The sequence below is a fragment of the Haematobia irritans genome, chromosome 1, assembly GCF_050003625.1.
Source record: "Haematobia irritans isolate KBUSLIRL chromosome 1, ASM5000362v1, whole genome shotgun sequence".
Lineage (NCBI taxonomy): Eukaryota > Metazoa > Arthropoda > Insecta > Diptera > Muscidae > Haematobia > Haematobia irritans.
The window spans coordinates 205156279-205180522 of NC_134397.1; the positions used below are offsets into that span (position 1 = coordinate 205156279).

The 24244-nt window shown below is 34.0% G+C and overlaps 2 long non-coding RNA genes across 2 annotated transcripts; one reads left to right on the forward strand and one right to left on the reverse strand.

The window, feature by feature from the left end:
* The first annotated feature begins 1445 nt into the window (after positions 1-1445).
* LOC142222470 (uncharacterized) lies at positions 1446-2081 on the forward strand. The gene is made up of 2 exons (XR_012718316.1): positions 1446-1654; positions 1710-2081. It is a non-coding gene; the product is annotated as an uncharacterized LOC142222470 (long non-coding RNA).
* Positions 1674-2503, reverse strand: LOC142222471 (uncharacterized). The gene is made up of 2 exons (XR_012718317.1): positions 2103-2503; positions 1674-2043 (listed from the first exon to the last, which is right to left on the reverse strand). It is a non-coding gene; the product is annotated as an uncharacterized LOC142222471 (long non-coding RNA).
* Positions 2504-24244: the final 21741 nt, after the last annotated feature.

Sequence of the window (24244 nt, forward strand, 5' to 3'; positions counted from 1 at the left end):
TTGATACGGTTGTCGTTGATAACATTCTCTCTCTTAGAACATGTTTGGAGTGATCGTATTCTTTCTCTGTGTGTGGTTAACTTTCCTCTCTCCATGTTTAGCTCAGAGAGATCACTTACCTCTTTTTTATATAGAATGGTGATGGGGGTATAATAAGTTTGTCATTCCGTGTGTAACACATCGAAATATCGATTTCTGACTGTATAAAGTATAAATATTCTTGATCAGGGAGAAATTCTAAGACGATATAAACATGTCCGTTTGTCTGTCTGTTGTAATCACGCTACAGCCTTCAATAATGGCGCTATCGTCCTGAAGATTCGTTTTTTGTTTGCAGGCAGGTCAAGTTCGAAGATGGGCTATATCGGTCCAAGTTTTGATATAGTCCCCATATAAAGGGTGATACGGTCAAAATTTGGTCAATATAAACTTGACGTATTTCTTTCAATTTTGCATTTAAAAAACCTGAACACCCCTCATTTTGAATGTGTGTGTGTGTGTGTAGATAGTTGCTCCTATTTTGATTTTGGAATTCACTCTTCAGTTGTCAAAATGCCGTCCAAGCAAGAAGAGCAGCGTATCAAAATTTTGCTCGCGCATCGCGAAAATCCGAGCTACTCGCACGCAAAGCTGGCAAAATCGCTAAAAGTTGCCAAATCAACCGTTACAAATGTAATTAAAGTGTTTGGGGAACTTTTTCGACAGCCAGGAAGTCTGGAACGGGGGGAAATCGAAAACCGGAAGCCGCTAAGACGACAAAGAGAGTTGCCTGTAGTTTCAAGCGAAACCCTAACCTCTCTCTCCGAGATGCCGCAAATAAGCTGGGTGTATCGTCTACAACCGTGCATCGAGCTAAAAAACGAGCCGGACTATCGACTTACAAGAAGGTAGCGATGATAAACAAAATACGACGGCCAAAGCGCGATCCCGGAGGCTGTACACGACGATGCTGACGAAGTTTGACTGCTTGGGAATGGACGACGAAACCTACGTCAAAGCCGACTACAAGCAGCTTCCGGGACAGGAGTTTTATACGGCAAAAGGAAGGGGAAAGGTAGATGATATTTTCAAGCACATAAAACTATCAAAGTTCGCAAAGAAATATCTGGATTGGCAAGCCTGTGGCTTGAAAAGCAGCATTTTCATAGCTTCCGGGATTGTCAACCAAGAAATTTACGTGAAAGAGTCTTTGAATAAACGTCTGCTGCCTTTCCTGAAGAAACACGGTTGTTCCGTACTGTTTTGGCCGGATTTGGCATCTTGCCATTACGGTAAAAAGGCCATGGAGTGGTACGCCGCCAACAACGTGCAGGTGGTTCCCAAGGACAAGAACCCTCCCAACACGCCAGAGCTCCACCCAATTGAGAAATACTGGGCTATTGTCAAGCGGAACCTAAAGAAGACCAAAAAACTGCTAAGGACAAGCAGCAGTTCAAGGCAAACTGGGGGGTTACTCTGTATTGCGATGCGTAAGAAAAATTGTCGCGAATCTAGTAATTGGTACTCAGTAATTCGTATTCGTATCTACCTTGCGCATCTAGTTTTCGCAAATCTGGCATCACCGCACTCTATAATGCGAAAGCGTATGTCAAACTCGTTCGTTGATCGCAAAAATCGTGCGCAAACAAAATAGCAATCGCAAAGTAACAAATATGTAAGTAAGCACAATTAAATTTTTATATTTGTATCTAAATTGTTTATTGTTTTAGGGAAAAACCAAAAAAGTTACAGACACAGCAACGTCAGTTCCAAACTTTGGTAGACTTTATGGTCTCTTCCGCAGTTACCTCAAATTGTATGTGCTTGGGACAAAGTATTCGTTCAATCACCTCGCAAACTTCTTGTAAGCAGCGCGACATAGATTGCTCTGATAGTCCTAAAAGATGGTCTTGGCCGATTTGTAGATAACCACCTTGTCCAAGCAATTTCAAAGCAGCGGCCACTTTTATTGGAGTTGGAATGGCTGTGGATTTATTTGGAACGACAAGGTCGTCTTTAATAGCGTTTAATACATACATAAACGCATCTTTATTAAGACGAAATCTATAAAAATGAAATATTCGAAAACGTTTGTCACATAATTTGAGTTTCCATTTTCTTACCCGTGGTCACTTAGGGAGAGTATATTTGACCGATCTCGCAAAATTCTTCTTGTAATTCGTTCATGTTAATTTTCTTCAAACCATAACGCTATCGAATCCATAATTATTACTTTTTTGTTATAAACGATTAGCAAGTTTTAAAAGAACACGCACCGAACGGAAGATTGTTTAAAATGTTTTTATTTACAATTTTTTGACATTTCTTTTTATCATTTTCGTTATTGTTTACATTGTGCAGCCAGCGTTGTCATATTTTCGCTTTATTTTGCTAAAGCGTTACCATATTTTCAGTTTACTTTGCGAAAGCGTTTGCGCAAGTGATACAGAGTACCGAATTGTACTCTTAACGCATTTAACTATCGCATCGCATTTGCTTTCGTATCGCAATACAGAGTAACCCCCCTGGCTTTCTGCGGCGAAGAAGGTTGACAAGGTGGCTGTACAAAATATGATGGCAGGTGTCAAGCGTGAGGCCCGGCAATTCGGATTTGGAAAAGCGAAAGCCTAACTGAATATTTTTCCTGAATTTTATACTAATTGAACTTGAAAAAGAAATTTAATTTGATCTTTTAAATAAACGATTTCACCGATTTACACGCATTTTAACTTGACCAAATTTTGACCGTATCACCCTTTATTTGTATGGAATGAAACGCTGTATTCTACACTGAAAATGTTGTGAAGAAAAGTAGTGCTTATATATGGGCACTATAATTTTACTGCTTCCAAATTTACAAATATATTTTGCTGGGTATGATCCATTTGCCCGAAGTATAAGACACATAGTTGTTTCTTGGCTTTTAATATGTCAAGTTCCGTACCTTCCGTGATTTGTGCAAAGCTTGCGAATAGCTGCTCCAAAGGCCATGCCTCACCATCGACGACAAAGCTGAATACACACAAAATAATATTATAATTTTTGAGCTAACAATAAATTGTTGTTACAGAAAAATTTGAAGTTCAACTAAATTTTTGTTGATATAACAAAATGTTTGTTGATATAACGAAATTAGTTGCTAAAGTGACTAAAATCGTAATTGTATTTACAAAATACGTTGTTAGCTCAAATTTAAACATAATTTTAATTGTATTGACAATCAAATTAATTGATATTTTTTTGTGTGTATCCATGGAAATGAAGTTTATGCCGAGTATTTGGTGAGACCAGCTGAGTATGGTGTTCTGTGAGCTGCTGAATGAAACGATCCCAGGAGATTTGTATCCAACTAACTTTATGTGTTTGAGCCGGGCATATCATGATAAAGGATAGTTAACATTTCAAGGGCCGATGTTGATTTTGAATAAAACACAAACTATTTAGGAAATTATTGTAATTTTATTTATTATTGGTATTACTCAATTATGTATGGAACAAAATATCGGCCAAATGGGCGCCGCGACCTCGGTGGCACACCTTCATCCGATGGTCCAAATTTTCGATGACGCTGAGGCATAATGGAGGTTCTATGCCGTTAATGTGCCGAATTATCTCATCCTTTAGCTCTTGAATTGTTGCTGGCTTATCGACGTACACCTTTTCTTTCAAATAACCCCAAAGAAAAAAGTCCAACGGTGTCAAATCACATGATCTTGGCAGCCAATTGACATCGCCATTACGTGAAATAACACGGCCATTGAATTTGTTGCGCAAAAGAGCCATTGTTTCGTTAGCTGTGTGGCAAATGGCACCGTCCTGCTGAAACGACATATCGTCCACATCCATATCTTCCAATTCGGGCCCTAAAAAATTCGTTAACATCTCACGATAGCGAACACCGTAACTGCCTGACCGGCCTCATTTTGGAAAAAATACGGCCCGATGATGCCGCCAGCCCATAAACCGCACCAAACAGTCACTCTTTGTGGGTGCATTGGTTTTTCGACAATCACTCTTGCATTCTCATTCGCCCAAATACGGCAATTCTGTTTATTGACGAATCCACTGAGGTGAAAATGTGCCTCATCACTGAAGATGATTTTCTTCGAAAAATTTATCATCCATCCATTGCCCTTTCTTGGAACCATTCTGCCCATTCACGACGTCAAATCAAATTCGGAAAAAAAACTTGGCGTTTAGATGTGGTTCACATTCAACATCGGCCCTTACAATTTAAGCTTAAATTGTGACCTAGGTCATAATATCTGGAAGAGTTGCAAAATCTGTAAAAGTTTAATTGGAAACACTCAAATGGAAAGTCCTACGCCATCCGCCGAATAGCTAAGACATTGTTTCTTCTCATTACACTTGTAGCAATCGATGACTCATGGCCTAACTGATCGGCTGATAGTTACTATAATTTTTGTGATTCAAACATTTTCAACTAAATATAAAATTTGGTGCCGGAATCCGAACAGAAATGTTCATATCATACACTGAAAAAACAGTGAACCCACCAGGAAAGATAACTTTCGATTAATTTTAGAAAATTTGGAACTTTTTTAGAAAATTTTAACTAAACGGTATTACAAGCGCTGGCATCACTCCGATATGGCAAAAATAAGTAAATATTTTTCGACAAATTCAAGAAAATTTATTAGACATAACTAAATTTTTTCAGTAGTTAAAGAAAATTTTGTAGTTTTAAGAGAAATCTTGGAGTTCAAGATTGCAAGAATGTCTTTAGTGACATACGAAGTTCATGATGGACACATTTTTGGTAAAATTTACAAATTTAAAGAAATAATGAACTATTTTGTAAGAAATACGAAATTAGGAAATCTTTATGCTTTATTTGTGTATAACTTTTTCTCGTTTTTTAGTTCATTTAACTAACATACGCAAAAAATTATTTGACTAAAATAAAATTTTTCCAAACATAATGATTCTATGAACTAATATAAAGTTAATATGGCTTTAGTGAAATAGAGAGTTCACTTTTTTTGAGTGTACCATTTATTCCATTGATCCTTTAAAATCATTTGCGATAAAATTTCTGATACCCTACAAAGGTTTTTTTAATGAATGAAAAATCGCAATACTTTTCAATATAAGAGGATTTATTTAACTTAAGCATACGAAAATATAATATCTTTGTTGATTCTATTCTAGGAAATGTGTTAATTATACATAAATAAACACATTACAAAAAACGAAGACGATTTAGTCTTAAAAGTTCCCGAAGATTCTCCAACGAAGTTAATTAATACAATATTTAAAAAAAAATTTTTTTTGTTTGGATTATGATAATCAACATAACAAAATTTTCATAAACTCTTAGATGGTAATACACTTCATCCTAGTCTAAAAGTAACACCAACCACCATTTTCATAGACAATTTAGGGAAAGTAACACAGTACATTGAATAAATTAACCCAGATAATTTTCATTATTATTTTTTTGTTTTTGTCTGCTGTTACTGGAAAAACGAACAAAAAAACTTAATCCTAAAATCCTCTAAAACTCTTTATAAACACAAGTGCTTAACATATGCCACAGAGCTTAACAAATACAGTGAGATAGAAAAAAATGTTTTATAAAGAAATAAATACTGTTCTCTTTAAAATAACAGTGTTGGCATACTTTAAGGCACTGGGGTTAATAAAAGTTGAAATTTATTTGCATACTTTTGGGCTAAATTTATTGTTGGAGATTAAAAAGCCATAAAGACTATCACAATGTCAGTGAGTGTCTTTATCGTTTCATTGTCGTCATCATCAACGTCATTTTCATCCGTCGAATCAACCCATTCGTTGATGGTCACATGGATCAAACCCAACTTGCTGCTGTTGATTGAATGGATATTTGATATCTTTTTAAAAGTCCTGCAAGTTAAGTTTTAATACCACATTATGCTTTGTATTATGGCCAAACTTTTTGGCCATGCTTGAAGTTTTCACCAAGCATAAAGTCAAAGTATGGCAACACGCACAAACACAGTTTCTTCTTGTTAACCCAACAAATTTACAATTCATTAATGCTGTGTAACCCCAAAAGGGAGAAGTGGAACAAAAACAACAACAGTTTCCATTGAAATTTATTCATATCGAAAAGATTCTTGAAAAAAAAAGAAAACAAGAAACCGAAAACAAAGTTACCATCATGCTAGTTTATAAATTCTATTGTAACTGTCTTAGATAATATTTAGGAAAATGTAAATATGTCTTGACCTTTTGTGTGTTGTTTCTATTGTCATTGGACATGTTGGGACATCTGGAATTTGTAGTCCACAAAATGAATGCCAGATATAACTATGACCTACAGTGTCATAGCTGATACTGGTCGTTGCTTAGGTTCTTGGGGTCACTTGGAATAATACTACATAACAGATGTTGACTTTGTACAGTTACCAATTTTATAATTAAAGAATTATTTATTACAAGGGTGGTCCGGAAATGATTTAGATTAGGTTTGTGCCACCTCGATATTTTCAGGCTCTTTAAGACTATTAAAATTTTTTACTGTTTGGTTTGGTAGATTTTGCAATATACAAAAACTTTTCAAAAAAATTTTCTATAAAAATAAAATTTTGACAAAATTTTCTATAGAAATAAAATTTTGACAAAATTTTCTATAGAAGAAATTTTTTTGATAAAATTTGCTACAGAAGGAGCATTTTTGATAAAATTTTCTATAGAAATAAAATGTTGACAGCATTTTCTATAGAAATAAAATTTTGACAAATTTTTCTATAGAAATAAAATTTTGACAAAATTTTCTATAGACATAAAATTTTGACAAAATTTTCCATAGATATAAAATTTTGACGAAATTTTCTATAGAAATAAAGCTTTGACAAATTTTTCTATAGAAAAAAAATGTTGGCAAATTTTTCTATGGACAAAAAGTTTAACAAAATTTTCTTTAGAAAGAAAATGTTGATAAAATTTTCAATGGGAATAAAATTTTGCCAAAATTTTCTATAAAAATAAAATTTTGACAAAATTTTTTATAGAACTAAAATTTTGACAAAATTTTCTATAGACATAAAATTTTGACAAAATTTTCCATAGATATAAAATTTTGACGAAATTTTCTATAAAAATAAAGCTTTAACAAATTTTTCTATAGATATAAAATGTTGACAAAATTTTCTATAGAAATAAAATGTTGGCAAATTGTTCTATAGAAAAAAATTTTAACAAAATTTTCTTTAGAAAGAAAATGTTGACAAAATTTTCTATAGAAATAAAATTTTGACAATATTTTCTATAGAAATAAAATATTGACAAATTTTTCTACAAAAATAAAATTTTTACAAAATTTTCTATAGAAATAAAATTTGACAAAATTTTCTATAGAAATAAAATTTTGATAAAATTTTCTATAAAAGAAAAATTTTTGATAAAATTTTCTAAAGAAGTACAGTTTTCACAAAATTCCCATTTAAATAAAATTTGGACAAAATTTTCTATAGAAATAAAATTTTGACAAAATTTTCTATAGAAATAAAATGTTGACAAAATGTTCTATAGAAATAAAATTTTGACAAAATTTTCTATAGAAATAAAATTTTGACAAAATTTTCTATAGAAATAAAATTTTGACAAAATTTTCTATAGAAATAAAAATTTGAAATTTTTTCTATAGGCATAACATTTTGACAAAATTTTCTATAGAAATAAAATTTTTTACAATTTTTTATATAAAAATAAAATTTTGACAAAATTTTCTATAGAAAAAAATGTTGGCAAAATTCTCTATAGAAATAAAATTTTGACAAATTTTTGTATAGAAATAAAATGTTGACAAAATTTCGAATAGAAATAAAATTTTGAAAATTTTCTATTGAAATCAAATGTTAACAACATTTTCTATAGAAATAAAAATTTGAAAATTTTTTCTATAGTCATAAAATTGTGACAAAATTTTCTATAGAAATAAAATTTTGACAAATTTTTCTATAGAAATAAAATTTTGACAGATTTTTCGATAGAAATAAAATGTTGACAAAATTTTCTACAGAAATAAAATATTGACAAATTTTGCTATAGAAATAAAATTTTGACTAAATTTTCAATAGAAATAAAATTTGACAAAATTTTCTACAGAAATCTAATTTTAACAACATTTTCTATAGAAACAAAATTTGAAATTTTTTTCTATAGAAATAAAATTTTGACAAATTTTTATATAGAAATAAAATTTTGACAAATTTTTCGATAGAAATAAAATGTTGACAAAATTTTCTATAGAAATAAAATTTTGACAAATTTTTCTATAAAAATAAAAATTTGACAAAATTTTCTGTAGAGAAAAAATAAGATTTGTTTGTTTGGTAGTTTTCTGGTAAAATTTTCTCCAAATGTTGGTAGGTTGCTCGTGTGGCAACCATGTATGCAGCTCGTTTTTACCCACAAGAGTCATATGGAAGGAAAGTCTAGTTTTTCTAATATTATTACTTTGAAATAGTATTATTGAAGAATAATTTGTGAGTTATCCTATTAAATGATTGTTTTGTTTTATTTAAGTTAAAAGAAAATTTAATAGTTTCCTTCCAAGTTCTATTTTAAATGTAACGAAAAGGAAGGAGGATAAACTATCCATTGGATTAGAGAGACAATGACCCGTTGGGCAGTCAGCTGTTTATGACAACAGGCTTGTGATGTGCGTGGGCACCCAAACGACTATAAAACCAATAGCTGAACAGCAGAACGAGACAGCTGGTTGGCGATCGCCAAAGAGTTAAGCCCAAATTTTAGTTTATGCAGAGTAAATCTCAGCTTGAAGTAAAATTAACAGAATCCTCAAAAGAGGATTTCCCTTCTAGCGAAGTACAATCTTCGTGTGAAAACTCCTCCCTTCATCTGCGAAGTATAATCTTCGTCTGAAACTCCTCTCCTTCCTTTTCGTCAGCGAAGTATAACTTTCGTTTGACACTCCTCTCCTTCCCCTTCATCGGAAAAGTATAATCGTCCTCTGATACTTCCCTCTTTCTACTATACAGAAAAAATGTTCATCAAAATATGAATTTTCAGAAATATGCAATTAAAAATTTAATTGATTCAACAAATTGTTTAATTAAAACAAAAATTAATAGTATCAATTAATTTTCTAATTGGATCAATAAATTTTGTAATTGACTTCGGTGATTGATACTCATTTCATTTATATGATTGTGAAGACATTTCAACTAAAAATTAATCGGATCAATTAATTTCGTGATTGTATCATAAAACTATTTTTTGGTGTATAATTCACCGAAGTAGAATCTTCGTCTGACACCTTCCTCCTCCTCCCCTTTTACAGCGGAGTGTATTCTTCGTCTGTCTGAATTCTTGGGCTTCTAGACGGCACAAATTTTATCCGATCGTCGTGAATTTTTAAATCATATAATCCTAATATAGACCGGTCTCCTCATTTAACTTCTTGAGGGGATACACTGACAAAAAGCATACATTGCTCCGAAGATTGTGTCTTTACACAAATCGAAACTAAAAACGTCTTTAAAATAAAGTATTGAATAACATCTCTTATTTGTGAATGCCTTTTTGCTTTGCGCCTACCTATCTGACTTTCAAATAATCTATCAAAATTTGAAGAAAATTTTACCACAAATCTACCAAATTTAAAAAAATAAAAAACCTATTATGAAGTTTGTCAAATTTATTTTTTATACAAAAATTTTTGTCAAAATTTTATTTCTATAGAAAATTTTCTCAAAACATTAGTTCTATAGACAATTTTGTCACAATTTTATTTCTATAGAAAATATTGTCAAAATTTTATTTCTATAGAAAATTTTCTCAAAATTTTAGTTCTATAGAAATTTCTATCAAAATTTCATTTCTATAGAAAATTTTGTTAAAATTTGATTCCTATAACATAGAAACATAGAAATAAAATTTTGCCAAAATTTTATTTCTAGAGAAAATTTTGTCAAAATTTTATTTCTAGAGAAAATTTTGTCAAAATTTTATTTCTATGGAAAATATTGTCAAAATTTTATTTCTATAGAAACTTTTGCATCGATTTCCCATTATATATAGTATTTATATTCTTGATCAGGAAGAAATTGTAAGACGATATAAGCATGCTCCTCAGTCGGTCTTTTGTAATCACCCTACAGCCTTCAATAATGACGCTATCGTGCTCAAATTTTGCTAAGCTCGTATTTTGCCTGCAGGCAGGTCAAATTGGGTCTAGGTTTTGATATAGCTCCCATATAAACCGACCCCCCTATACTCCGCAATTTCCATGCGATTTGGCTGAAATAGGAAATCTAGCGATATTTTAGGGTCACAAAGAGGTGTGTCGAATATGTTAGGTATTGGTCCACGTTTTGGTATAGCCCCCATATAGACCGATCTCCCGATTTGACTTATTGAACTTCTTGACACCGCAAGTTTTATCCGATTTGCCTGACATTCAAAATCTTGACATATTTTAGGTCCACAAAAAGTTGTGCCGAATATGGTGTGTATCGGTCCATGTTTTGGTATTGCCCCCACATAGAGCGATCTCCCGATTTGACTGCTTAAGCTTGTAGAGACCCCAATTTTTATACGATTTGTATGATATTCAAAAGGTAAAGGTATTTTAGATCCACAAAGAGTTGTGGCGAATATGATGTATATCGGTGCACGTTGTGGTATAGCCCCAATATAGACAGATCCCCAGATTTGACTTTTTGGGCTGCTAAACACCGCGATTTTTATCTAATTCGCTTGAAATTTTAAATCTAGGGATAGTTTAGGTCCACAAAGAGGGGTGTCGAATATGGTGTGAATCGGTCCATGTTTTTATATATCTTATATCAACAAATTTTTTCCAATTTATTCAACGATTTTTGTAATTGAATCAAAAATAAATCACAAAAATTAATAGTATCAATTAATGTTTTAATTGGATCAATTAATTTTTTAATTGGCTTTCAATTATTTTTTTTTATTGATACTATCGTTTCTATGATTGAAGACATTTCAATTAAAAAATTAATTGGATCAATAAATTTCGTGATTGAAACAGAAACAAAATTGTTTTGTGTGTAGAAATTCAATATATCAAAAATATTTTTGTTTATTTAATTAAATTACATTTTTTATTTAGTTAAATTAAATTAAATTGCATGTTTTCTTAGTTCATAGTAGTTAATTTAGGTTGGATAATCTTTCATATTAGGTAAATACTTTTTTCAGTGTAGTAAGTGATTGATGCATATTTCGCTTCTTGGTCAAGCTGCTGGAACGCGTCACTTAATACCATATGACCCAAATAATGAACTCGCAGCTGCTTACATAAGTCAGTGGAACCATACGGGAAAAAATCCTTGCAACATTTTATTGAATGTGATTTTTGGTTCGGTACAATTGATTAAGAGGATACGCACAAGCTTTGTTAGAATCATAAAAAAAACACAAAAGGATTAAATTTTTCCCAATTGGCAATTGTTGCCACAAAGACTCAAACCCATATCAATGCCCCCAACCTTCGTCACACCCATCCATTAGGATAAATCCTTTTATGGCCCTTAACATGACCATATTTTCCATCATTAAATTCTTTTTGTGAGAATTTAAAGCAAAAAGAGATTTTTATGGATGGTAGCTTTTGGCCACACAGTTAGTTGGATTCCCTTTTATTCTTGCCACAAAAGTGTATGGGAAGAAAAAGAGAGATTGTCGTTTATTATTAATAAAAATTAAAAACTTTGTTGTTTTTTTGCTTACTTTTGGTTTGCATTGTTTCGTGAAAAATTGTCCTCGTTTCGATGTTGTCGATAATTACATTTTTTCCGATACAAAAATAAAAATTCCAGTAATTTTAGTTTTACAAGTTTTCGGATGAAAAGATTCCATAGAGAAATGGCAGCACAAATGTTCTTTAGTACTAGCGAGCAATGCCTTTTTGGCAAACTTAAAGACTGTCTGTAACCAAAAAGAGGGAAAACTCTGTACTTTTCTATCTGCAACCCTTGTAGTTTCCTTGTTCTGTTTTAATAATTTAGTGTTTGTAGTTTTTCAGTTTTCTTAGTCAAGTGGCCATGTGCCAGTACTTGCTTAGTTTTTCTTTAAATTTAATTACAAATATAATGACGTTGAATTTGGTATAAAAAATTAATTTGCAAAAAGTTTCTTTTTTTGGAAAACTTACAAGAATCTTCAATTCACTAACACTGAATTGAAGTTGAAAAGGAAGTCGTACGGGGAACGAGTAAGTCATGTCTAAAGTTTTATTTTGATAAGGAAATTTAGCAAATTAAAGGAAAATATTTAAGTATGCTACACAAAGGAAAACATAATAGTTCAACTCTCGAACGAGTGTTTATGAAACCAAGAACAGAGGTTCGCAAAAACCTTGAACGAAGAATTTTGTTGTTGAGAAGCATTGGTTTCATAGACGGATATTCGACTTAATTGAATCATTATTGGGTTGTGAAAACGCTTCGAAAAACCATGAAGGAATATGCGCCCAAAGGAGTAGAAACAAATCGACACAGCCGTGAAAATGAGAAATTATCCCCAAAAGCTAAATAAAGTAGAACCCCAAAAACTTATGTGGAACAGAACTATACAAAATTTTTATGTTTTTGGGGAGTAACTTAATTTTATTTTTGGGACCTCTTTGCATAATGAAAATAAAGTCCAAACTTCCTTTTTGGGATTGTGTTTCGTTTTCAAATGGGACCTTTTTTTGACAATGGTGTCACTTTTTGGGTCATGTTTGCCCCTTTTTTAGGTCATGTTTGCACTATAAAAATAAACCCAAATGAAATTAAACCCCAATTTTCTTTTTGGGATTGTGTTTTTCATGAGGGACCTATTTTCGCATTGTGGGATTTGACAATAAAGGCATTTATACACAGTTTTTTGTTTTGTTGTGAATGTTTTCCTGAGTGGCGTGCCTTCGACCGGGGTTGAAGAGTTTCTCCTATGGACAGAGTCCAAAGTGGGCTAAAGCGATTCACAAAACATTCCTACTCAGTAAAACAATTTTAATTTCCCTTTCATTTAACTGTTATTTTCACACGGTGTTTTAATTTAAAAGAAACAAGTATACACGGCCGTAAGTTCGGCCAGGCCGAATCTTATGTACCCTCCACCATGGATTGCGTAGAAACTTCTAAGAAAGACTGTCACCCACAATCGATTTATTTGAGGGATATATATAACTATAGACCTATATGGACCTAGTTAGGCATGGTTGTTAACGACCATATACTAGCACAATGTACCAAATTTCAACTCACTCGGATGAAATTTGCTCCTCCAAGAGGCTCCAAAACCAAATCTCGTGATCGGTTTATATGGGGCTATATATGATTATGGACTGATATGGATCACTTTTGGCATGGTTGTTAAATATCATATACGATCACCACGTACCAAATTTCAAGAAGATCGGATGAATTTTGCTTCTCCAAAAGGCACCGGAGGTCAAATCTGGTGATCGGTTTATATGGGGGCTATATATAATTATGGACCGATATGGACCAATATTTGCATGGTTGTTAGAGACCATATACTAACACCATGTACCAAGTTTCAGCCGGATCGGATGAAATTTGCTTCTCTTAGAGGCCTCGCAAGCCAAATCGGGAGATCGGTTTATATGGGGCTATATATATATTTATGGACCGATGTGGACCAATTTTTGCATGGTTGTTAGAGACCATATACTAACACCATGTACCAAATTTCAGCCGGATCGGATGAAATTTGCTTCTCTTAAAGGCCTCGCAAGCCAAATCGGGGGATCGGTTTATATGGGGGCTATATATAATTATGGACCGATGTGGACCAATTTTTGCATGGTTGTTAGAGACCATATACTAAAACTATGTACCAAATTTCATCCGGATCGGATGAAATTTGCTTCTCTTAGAGGCCTCGCATGCCAAATCGGGGGATCGGTTTATATGGGGGCTATATATAATTATGGAACCGAATTTCTGCATTCTGTATGTGTACCAATTTCTGCATGGTTGCCGGATCGGATGAAATTTGCTCTCTTAGAGGCCTCGCAAGCCAAATTTGGGGGTCCGTTTATATGGGGGCTATACGTAAAAGTGGACCGATATGGCCTATTTGCAATACCATCCGACCTACATCAATAACAACTTCTTGTGCCAAGTTTCAAGTCGATAGCTTGTTTCGTTCTGAAGTTAGCATGATTTCAACAGACGGACGGACGGACGGACATGCTCAGATCGACTCAGAATTTCACCACGATAAAAATGAACCTCCATTTTATTTTTGGGACGGTTCTCATGCTTCAGTTACATTTTGTTGAGGCTCACATTCATGTGATCCATAATCATTATGAAGCGCCACCAAATTTGGGCCTCTGTTTCAACATTTCGACTGTGGGGCTCATGGGGCATATTTTCATATCGGGTCCCATTTTCGTCACAATAGTGAAAATGAAAATTATCTCCAAAACCTAAATGAAATAAATAGGACCCGAAAAACGTGTATGGCAAAAACATCAAATTTTTATATTTTTTATATTTTTTTGGGTGTAACTTTATTTTATTTTTTGGGCTCGCTTGCACAATAAAAATAAACTTCAACATATCAACTGAGAATAAACCCCAAAGTGGGGTCTATTTTGGCATTGTGGGATTTTACAATAATGACAATTATACACACTTTTGTTGATCAGAATAGTATTGTATCGCATCAGATTTGTTTTCTTGAGTGGCGGGCCTCCGAGCGGGATTTAGGACTTTCTCCTATGGATATAGTCCAAAAAGAGCTAATGCGATTCTCAAAACATTCCTACTCAATAACACATTTTTAATTTAATTGTTATTTTCACATGACCTTTTAAATTGATAAAGAAAATTAATCCTAATTTAATTTCAGGCTTCAGTTACATTATGTTGGGGCTCATTGTCATTAAGAAGCATTAAGAAGCATCGCCCCCCCCATTTATTGTCCAGTTTTATTTGGGTTTTGCGGGTCATTTTCACGTGATATTTTAAACCAAAACTGAAAATGAACCCTAATTTTATTTTGGGGTCGATTTCAATGCTTCAGTTACATTTTATTTATGCTTATTTTCATGGGGCTTACATTAATTATGAAGCATCTCCACACATTTGTGGCCTTGTTTCATTTGGGTTATGGGACCCTTTCACATACCGGATCCCAGTTGCACATGATCTTTTAAATCAAAACTGGTAACGAGCCCATTTTTTTTTGGTCGATTTTCATTATTCAGTTAAATATTATTGGGGTTTATTTTTACAGATGACATATTCATTATATCCGCACATTTGAGACTCTGTTTCATTTGGGTTTTGGAGCTCATTTTCAGAGCGGGTCCCATTTTCACATGATCTCTTAAATTAAAACTGCAAACGAGCCCACATTTTGTTTTGGGGTCGATTCAGTTACATTTTATTTATTTTCATAGAGCTCAATCTCATTTTGAAATGTCCCCCCACATTTCGGCCCCGGTTTCATCATTTGAGTTTTGGTCTCGGTTTCATTTGGGGTTTTGGCCTCATTTTCTCGAGGCCCATTTGCTCATAATCTTTTAAATCAACAAGTAAGGAAAGTCTAAAGTCGGGCGGGGCCGACTATATTATACCCTGCACCACTTTGTAGATCTAAATTTTCGATACCATATCACATCCGTCAAATGTGTTGGGTGCTATATATAAAGATTTATCCCAAATACATACATTTAAATATCACTCGATTTGGACAGAATTAGCTAGACTTCTACAAAGCTATAGACTCAAAATTTAAGTCGGCTAATAATATGGGAAACATTTAAATCTGAAGCAATTTTAAGGAAACTTCGCAAAAGTTTATTTATGATTTATCGCTCGATATATATGTATTAGAAGTTTAAGAAAATTAGAGTCATTTTTACAACTTTTCGACTAAGCAGTGGCGATTTTACAAGGAAAATGTTGGTATTTTGACCATTTTTGTCGAAATCAGAAAAACATATATATGAGAGCTATATCTAAATCTGAACCGATTTCAACCAAATTTGGCACACATGACTATATTACTAGTTGTACTCCTAGTGCAAAATTTCAACCAAATTGGGCCAAAATTCTGGCTTCTGGGGCCATATAAGTCCATATCGGGCGAAAAATATATATGGAAGCTATATCTAAATCTGAACCGATTTCAATCAAATTTGGCACACATGACTATACTACCAATTGTACTCCATGTACAAAATTTCAAGCTAGTCGGGATAAAACTCTGGCTTCTGGGTCCATATAAGTGCATATCGGTCGAAAGATATATATGGGAGCTATATCTAAATCTGAATCGATTTCAACCAAATTTGGCACGCATAGATACAATGCTAAATCTACTCCCTGTGCAAAATTTCAACCAAATTAGGCCAAAACTCTAGCTTTTAGGACCATATTACTCCATATCCGGCGAAAGATATATATGGGAGCTATATCTAAAACTGAACCGATTTCAATCAAATTTGGCACACATGACTATATTACTAATTGTACTCCTAGTGCAAAATTTCAACCAAATTCGGCCAAAAATCTGGCTTCTGGGGCCATATAAGTCCATATCGGGCGAAAGATATATATGGGAGCTATATCTAAATCTGAATCGATTTCAACCAAATTTGGCACGCATAGCTACAATGCTAAATCTACTCCCTGTGCAAAATTTCAACCAAATTAGGCCAAAACTCTGGCTTTTAGGACCATATTACTCCATATCCGGCGAAAGATATATATGGGAGCTATATCTAAAACTGAACCGATTTCAATCAAATTTGGCACACATGACTATATTACTAATTGTACTCCTAGTGCAAAATTTCAACCAAATTCGGCCAAAAATCTGGCTTCTGGGGCCATATAAGTCCATATCGGGCGAAAGATATATATGGGAGCTATATCTAAATCTGAACCGATTTCAATCAAATTTTACACACTTGACTATACGACTAAGTGTTATGTTTGTACAAAATTTCAAGCAAATCGGTATAAAACTCTGTCTGCTGGGTCCATATTAGTGCATATCGGGCGAAAGATATATATGGGAGCTATATCTAAATCTGAACCGATTTTTTCCAAAATCAATAGGGTTCTATTCTGACCCAAATTAGGAACATGTGGCAAATTTGAAGGCGATTGGACTTAAATTGCGACCTAGACTTTGATTACAAAAATGTGTTCACAGACAGACGGACGGACGGACAGACGGACAGACGGACATGGTTATATCGACTCAGAGACCCACCCTGAGCATTATTGCCAAAGACACCATGTGTCTATCTCGTCTCCTTCTGGGTGTTACAAACATATGCACTAACTTATAATACCCTGTTCCACAGTGTGGCGCAGGGTATAAAAATGAAAATAACATAAGCCCTAATTTAGTTTGGGTTTGATTTTCATGATTCGGTTACATTTTATTGGGGCTCATATTCATTATGAAATGTTGCCCCACATTTGGGCTTTTGTTTCACCATTTGGGTTTTGGTGTCTATTTTCATACCGGGCCCCATTTTAAAATTGGATAAAAGACATCATCGGTCTATAATTCGCTTTATATCTTTGGAATGCAAAGCAAGCAGAAAAAAAATAGAAAGCTTATGAATGCTGAGTATGGAGACTTATTTAATATATTTGCAAACATTGGCAGGGCAGTAATAAGCGTCTTCCCACCTTCAATTGAGTTTAATGTCCAGTGCTTGTGCAAAAGGAATTTTCGATATTAAATTTTTCTTGACGACTATAAACCAATTTATCTACACAAGTCATCTCTTCTACATAAAATGAATTTTGAAAATTCATTTTGGGTGAATGACTCTGAGCCAGCTCAAAGTTTATCAACTGCATGAAGGCTAAAATCAGAATCTATGCAAAACTCTATGCTTTAGTCCCTTCCCTTTTCTTTTTTATTTTTTGGAAAACTTTCATAAAAAAACAAAAAATAAAATGCAAAAGTTTGCAATTTATATATTTCAAAAGGAATGCGCTCCTTCTTTTTCTTACAAAATGAGTAGAAGAGGACCTTCTACTAGCATTCTGGCCAAATTCCCAACAAAACGAGTAGTAGAAAAATATTCTACTCAATTTTGGTTGGCTTTAAAGAAAAGGTCTTAAAATGTCCTTAACAATGTCTTAGCATAGATATCGACGGGTATTTACTATAACATCAACCCAGCTCATTTCAGTCATTTCGGCCACTACCAAAAATGGCTGCAGTTCTTAGCGAAGTGATTCCCTGGCTTAATTTAACTTTTCACAGTTTTCGCAATTGCAAGACCAATGCAATGAGAGTAAGCAGCATAAGTTTGGCAAAAGTCTCTGTATTTTTTTTGCGATGGTTGTTAGTGCATCATCATTTCTTGGTCATGGTCGGTACTTGCTATTGCTGCTGGTGCTTATGTCCTTCGCACCACATGACTCAATCTGTGCTCAAAATGCTTGGAAAAATGGCGACAATAACTATTCGTGATGTTGGTGTTGGTGTTGCTAGTGCTTCGTAGTTCTATTGTTTCAGCATTTAATTAATATGTCTACAGGGTATACAATTGCACCTCTGCCATAGCCCTCTCTGTTCGGTTGCTCCCCCCGAGTTGCTTGGTTTACTATGGGACTGTGCGATACGAAAATGAAAAATTTATAAGTTTTGGTTTCGCCTAAAAAGTTCTTGTGCGAGCTCATTTTATAGCCATGAATAACTTTTCACATCCTTCTTCCTGTCCCTAGTGTTTAAAGAGTGCCATAGCAGTGAATACATCACATACAAAAAATTTATAAAATAAATTTGCATATAATAAATTCAAATAAAATGAAGCAATTTCTATGCAACTGCATATTTTTTGTTTTGCTTTTTTTTTGTGGTACAGTGATTTGGATATTTCTAATTTATTTCACAAAATTAAGAAACTTTGTCATGAGATCATCATTAAAATCTAGTTTGTTTCAAATTATTATTGGTATAGGCAACACTCAAATTGTTGCATAAGAACAAATCTTGCATACCTTTCGTCATCAGTGTTGCCAGTATTGGGGTTTGTCAACAAATTGGGAATATTTTTTGTGGACGGAGACGAAATTTTTGAGTTGGGGATTTGGTGGGGAATTTCCATAAATTTGGGGAGTTTTGTGGGGATTTTTTTTTTATGGAAACTGGTTCAGTATAATAATATTGCTCCTCTTTATTCCACGGCATACATTAGGGGTGCAAATGGAGATTTTTGGACTAGAAACGGACACAAAATTTTATTGTGGATGCCCAAGGGCTAATTTATAATTTTACTCAGTTTTACTAAGACATAGTTTCCCAGCAAAAAAAAAAGTGTCACCAAAAAAGTAATGAAAATGTTGTTTTTGGATCCGGAAGTGGCGCCAAATTGACGCAGAAGCGATGAATATAACATAGGCTTGTTATAGGACAGAAGTCCTCCACTTCAACAACCGTTGCAAAGAATTTGCATCTTTTCTTTAGGTGTGATGCGAATTCAATGTTTTGGATGTACATTAAAAAATTCTGTGATATTTTGTCAAATAAATAATTTTTATAATTTTTAATGGTTCTAACGCTTGCCGAAAACGTTTGACCTCAAATATTTTCAAAAATTCACAATTTTTTCAGATTGGATTTAGAATTTTTGTCGACAAAATGTAAATGATTTGTACCATTTTATAAATTCTTACTCTATTTTTAACCTATTTGAAACAAAAAAGGATTAGGATTATCCATTAAAATTATGAAAAAACCAAGTTATAACAAGTATATACGGCCGTAAGTTCGGCCATGCCGAAGCTTATGTACCCTCCATCATGGATTGCGTAGAAACTTCATCTAAACACTGCCATCCACAATCGAATTACTTAAGTTGCGGTAACGCTTGCCGATGGCAAGGTATCTTAAAACCTCCTAACACCATCTTCTAAATTGTATGTAAGTCCATACGTGGTATATATTAAATCAAAAAAGATCGATCCAATACGTATATAATTCAGTTTGAAAAGTAGACATAAAATTTTGACAAAATTTTCTACAGAAATAAAATTTTAACAAAATTTTCTATAGAAATAAAATTTTGATAAAATTTTCTATAGAAATAAAATTTTGACAATGACGAAAATTTTATTATGAACCGAATAAAATTTTAACAAAATTTTCTCTAGAAATAAAATTTTGACAAAATTTTCTATAGAAATAAAATTTTGACAAATTTTCTATAGGAATAAAATTTTGGTAGATTATTTTTGGCTCTAGTGGCAGCCATGATTATGAACCGATATGGACCAATTTTTGTGTGATTGGACCAATTTTGGTATGGTTGTTAGCGACCATATACTAACACCACGTGCCTAATTTGAACCGGATCGGATGAATTTTGCTCCTCCAAGAGGCTCCGTAGGTCAAATCTGGAGAATGTTTTATATGGGGGCTATATATAATTATGGACCGATATGGAAAAATTCTGGCACGGTTGTTAAAGATCATATACTAACACCATGTTCCAAATTACAACCGGATTGGATAAAATTTGCTTCTCTTGGAGACTTCGCAAGCCAAATCTGGGGATCGGTTTATATGGGGGCTATATATAATTATGAACGGATGTGGACCAATGTTTGCATGGTTGTTAGAGACCATATACCAATATCATGTACAAAATTTCAGGCGGATCGGATGAAATTTGCTTCTCTTTGAGGCTCCGCAACCCAAATCTGGGGATCGGTTTATATGGGCGCCATATATAATTATGGACCGATATGGACTAATTTTTGCACGGTTGTTAGAGACCATATACCAATACCATGTTCCAAATTTCAGCCGGATCGGATGCAATTTGCTCCTCTTTGAGGCTTCGCAAGCCAAATCTGGAGATCGGTTTATATGGGGTCTATATATAAATATGGACCGATATGGACCAATTTGTCCATAGTTGTTAGAGACCATATACCAACATCATGTACCAAATTTCAGCTGGATGGGATGAAATTTTCTTCTCTTTGAGGCTCCGCAAGCCAAATCTGTGGATCGGTTTATATGGGGGCTATATATAATTATGGACCGATGTGGACCAATTTTTGCATGGTTGTTAGAGACCATATAGCAACACCATATACCAAATTTCAGCCGGATCGGATGAAATATGCTTCTGTTAGAGGCTCCACAAGCCAAATCTGAGGGTCCCTTTATATGGGGGCTATACGTAAACGTGGACCGATATGGCCCATTTTCCATACCATCCGACCTACACCGATAACAACTACTTGTGGCAAGTTTCAAGTCGATAACTTGTTTCGTTCGGAAGTTAGCGTGATTTCAACAGACGGACGGACGGACGGACGGACATGCTTAGATCGACTCACCACGACCCAGAATATATATACTTTATGGGGTCTTAGAGCAATATTTCGATGTGTTACAAACGGAATGACAAAGTTAATATACCCCCATCCTATGAAAAAATGTAATTAAAAGAACTTCCTGGGTAGTTAATATAAAGAACATCATTGGGAGTGCATCTTCTAGAAGTACTTTTAAAGTTGTGCCTTTGGAAAAACATCCAAAAATTTTTGCTGGGTTAACAATTGCGAAATCATTTCATCAGTGTTCATCACTGATTTGGACAATATATTCCATAAATATAGAAATGATGAAAATAGTTCACCTACCACCACGATTGCCATTAGTGCCCAAAATAATCAACCAAAGTTTTAGGAAAATTTTACCAAAAATTAAAATTGGAAGTTATTGATCAAAATTTTGTCAAAATTTTATCACTATAGAAAACTTTGCCAAAATATTAGGTTAGGTTAGGTGACAGCCCGATGTATCAGGCTCGCTAAGACTATTCAGTCCATTGTGATACCACATTGGTGAACTTCTCTCTAATCATGGAGTGCTGCCAAAATGTTATTACTAAGAAAATTTTGCCAAAATGTTGTTTCTATAAAAAAATTGAACATTTTTTTTTTATAGGAAATTTGGTAAAAATGTTATTTCTATAGAAAATTTGATAAAAATTTTATTACTATAGAAAACTTTGCTAAAATGTTATTTCTATAAAAAAAAATAGAAATACCTCTTATTCGGAAAGGAATAACAAGTTGGCTGATAAGTCCCCGGTGTAACAAAGAAAAACACATTTTTTTGTCAAAATTCGTTTTTATTATTCAACATACTTCCCTTCAAGAGCGATACAACGATTATAACGACCTTCCAATTTTTTGATATCATTTTGGTAGTACTCCTTCGGTTTTGCCTGCTTCGGTTTTGCCTCAGTTTCGGCGATCACCTCTTCATTGCAGCCAAAATTTTTCCCTGCGAGCATCCTTTTGAGGTATGAGAACAAGAAAAAGTCGCTGGGGGCCAGATCTGGAGAATACGGTGGGTGGGGAAGCAATTCGAAGCCCAATTCACACTTTTTATACCTTCCACCATAGGATGAGGGGTATATTAACTTTGTCATTCCGTTTGTAACACATCGAAATATTGCTCTAAGACCCCATAAAGTATATATATTCTGGGTCGAGGTGAAATTCTGAGTCGATCTGAGCATGTCCGTCCGTCCGTCTGTTGAAATCACGCTAACTTCCGAACGAAACAAGCTATCGACTTGAAACTTGGCACAAGTAGTTGTTATTGATGTAGGTCGGATGGTATTGCAAATGGGCCATATCGGTCCACTTTTATGTATAGCCCCCATATAAACGGACCTCCAAATTTGGCTTGCGAGGCCTCTAAGAGAAGCAAATTTCATCCGATCCTGCTGAAATTTGGTACATGGTGTTAGTATATGGTCTCTAACAACCATGCAAAAACTGGTCCACATCGGTCTATAAATATATATAGCCCCCATATAAACCGATCTCCCGATTTGGCTTGCGAGGCCTCTAAGAGAAGCAAATTTCATCCGATCCGGCTGAAATTTGGTACATGGTGTTAGTATATGGTCTCTAACAACCATGCAAAAATTGGTCCACATCGGTCCATAAATATATATAGCCCCATATAAACCGATCTCCCGATTTGGCTTGCGAGGTCTCTAAGAGAAGCAAATTTCATCCGATCCGGCTGAAATTTGGTACATGGTGTTAGTATATGGTCTCTAACAACCATGCAAAAATTGGTCCACATCGGTCCATAATTATATATAGCCCCCATATAAACCGATCACCAGATTTGACCTCCGGTGCCTTTTGGAGAAGCAAAATTCATCCGATCTGCTTGAAATTTGGTACGTGGTCATCGTATATGATATTTAACAACCATGCCAAAAGTGGTCCATATCAGTCTATAATCATATATAACCCTATATAAACCGATCCCGAGATTTGGTTTTGGAGCCTCTTGGAGGAGCAAATTTCATCCGAGTGAGTTGAAATTTGGTACATTGTGCTAGTATATGGTCGTTAACAACCATGCCTAACTAGGTCCATATCCGTCTATAGTTATATATATCCCTCAAATAAATCGATTGTGGATGACAGTCTTTCTTAGAAGTTTCTACGCAATCCATGGTGGAGGGTACATAAGATTCGGCCTGGCCGAACTTACGGCCGTATATACTTGTTTCTTCTTCATACGCTCCAATAACGCCATATAATAGTCACTGTTGATGGTTTTTCTCTTCTCAAGATAATCGATAAAAATTATTCCATGCGCATCCCAAAAAACAGAGACCAGCGGACTTTTGAGTCTTTCCACGCTTCGGAGATGGTTCACCGGCGTCTGTAAGTCAATTAGTTTGTGAGATAGAGCGTCTTTTGTGAAGAAACGTTTGTTATTGTGAAAAAAATGGAAAAAAAGGAATTTCGTGTGTTGATAAAATACTATTTTCTGAAGGGAAAAAATACGGTGGAAGCAAAAACTTGGCTTGATAATGAGTTTCCGGACTCTGCCCCAGGGAAATCAACAATAATTGATTGGTATGCAAAATTCAAGCGTGGTGAAATGAGCACGGAGGACAGTGGACGCCCGAAAGAGGTGGTTACCAACGAAAACATCAAAAAAATCCATAAAATGATTTTGAATGACTGTTGAGAAATTTCCCTTTTATTTCCGAAATATTAAAACAAGAAAAGAATCAAGCAAAGTTTCTTCAATAAAAGAGTTGACAAGTTTTATTTATTTTTCTGAAATAGAAATTAACAATATTAGAAAGATTAGGATACTTAGTTGTTGACTGTTTGACTGCCAGAAATGGAGAGACAGAATTTATTTTCTATTCAATACTTGAAACCTCATAAAAATATATTGAACATAAATATAAATGTAAAACTTA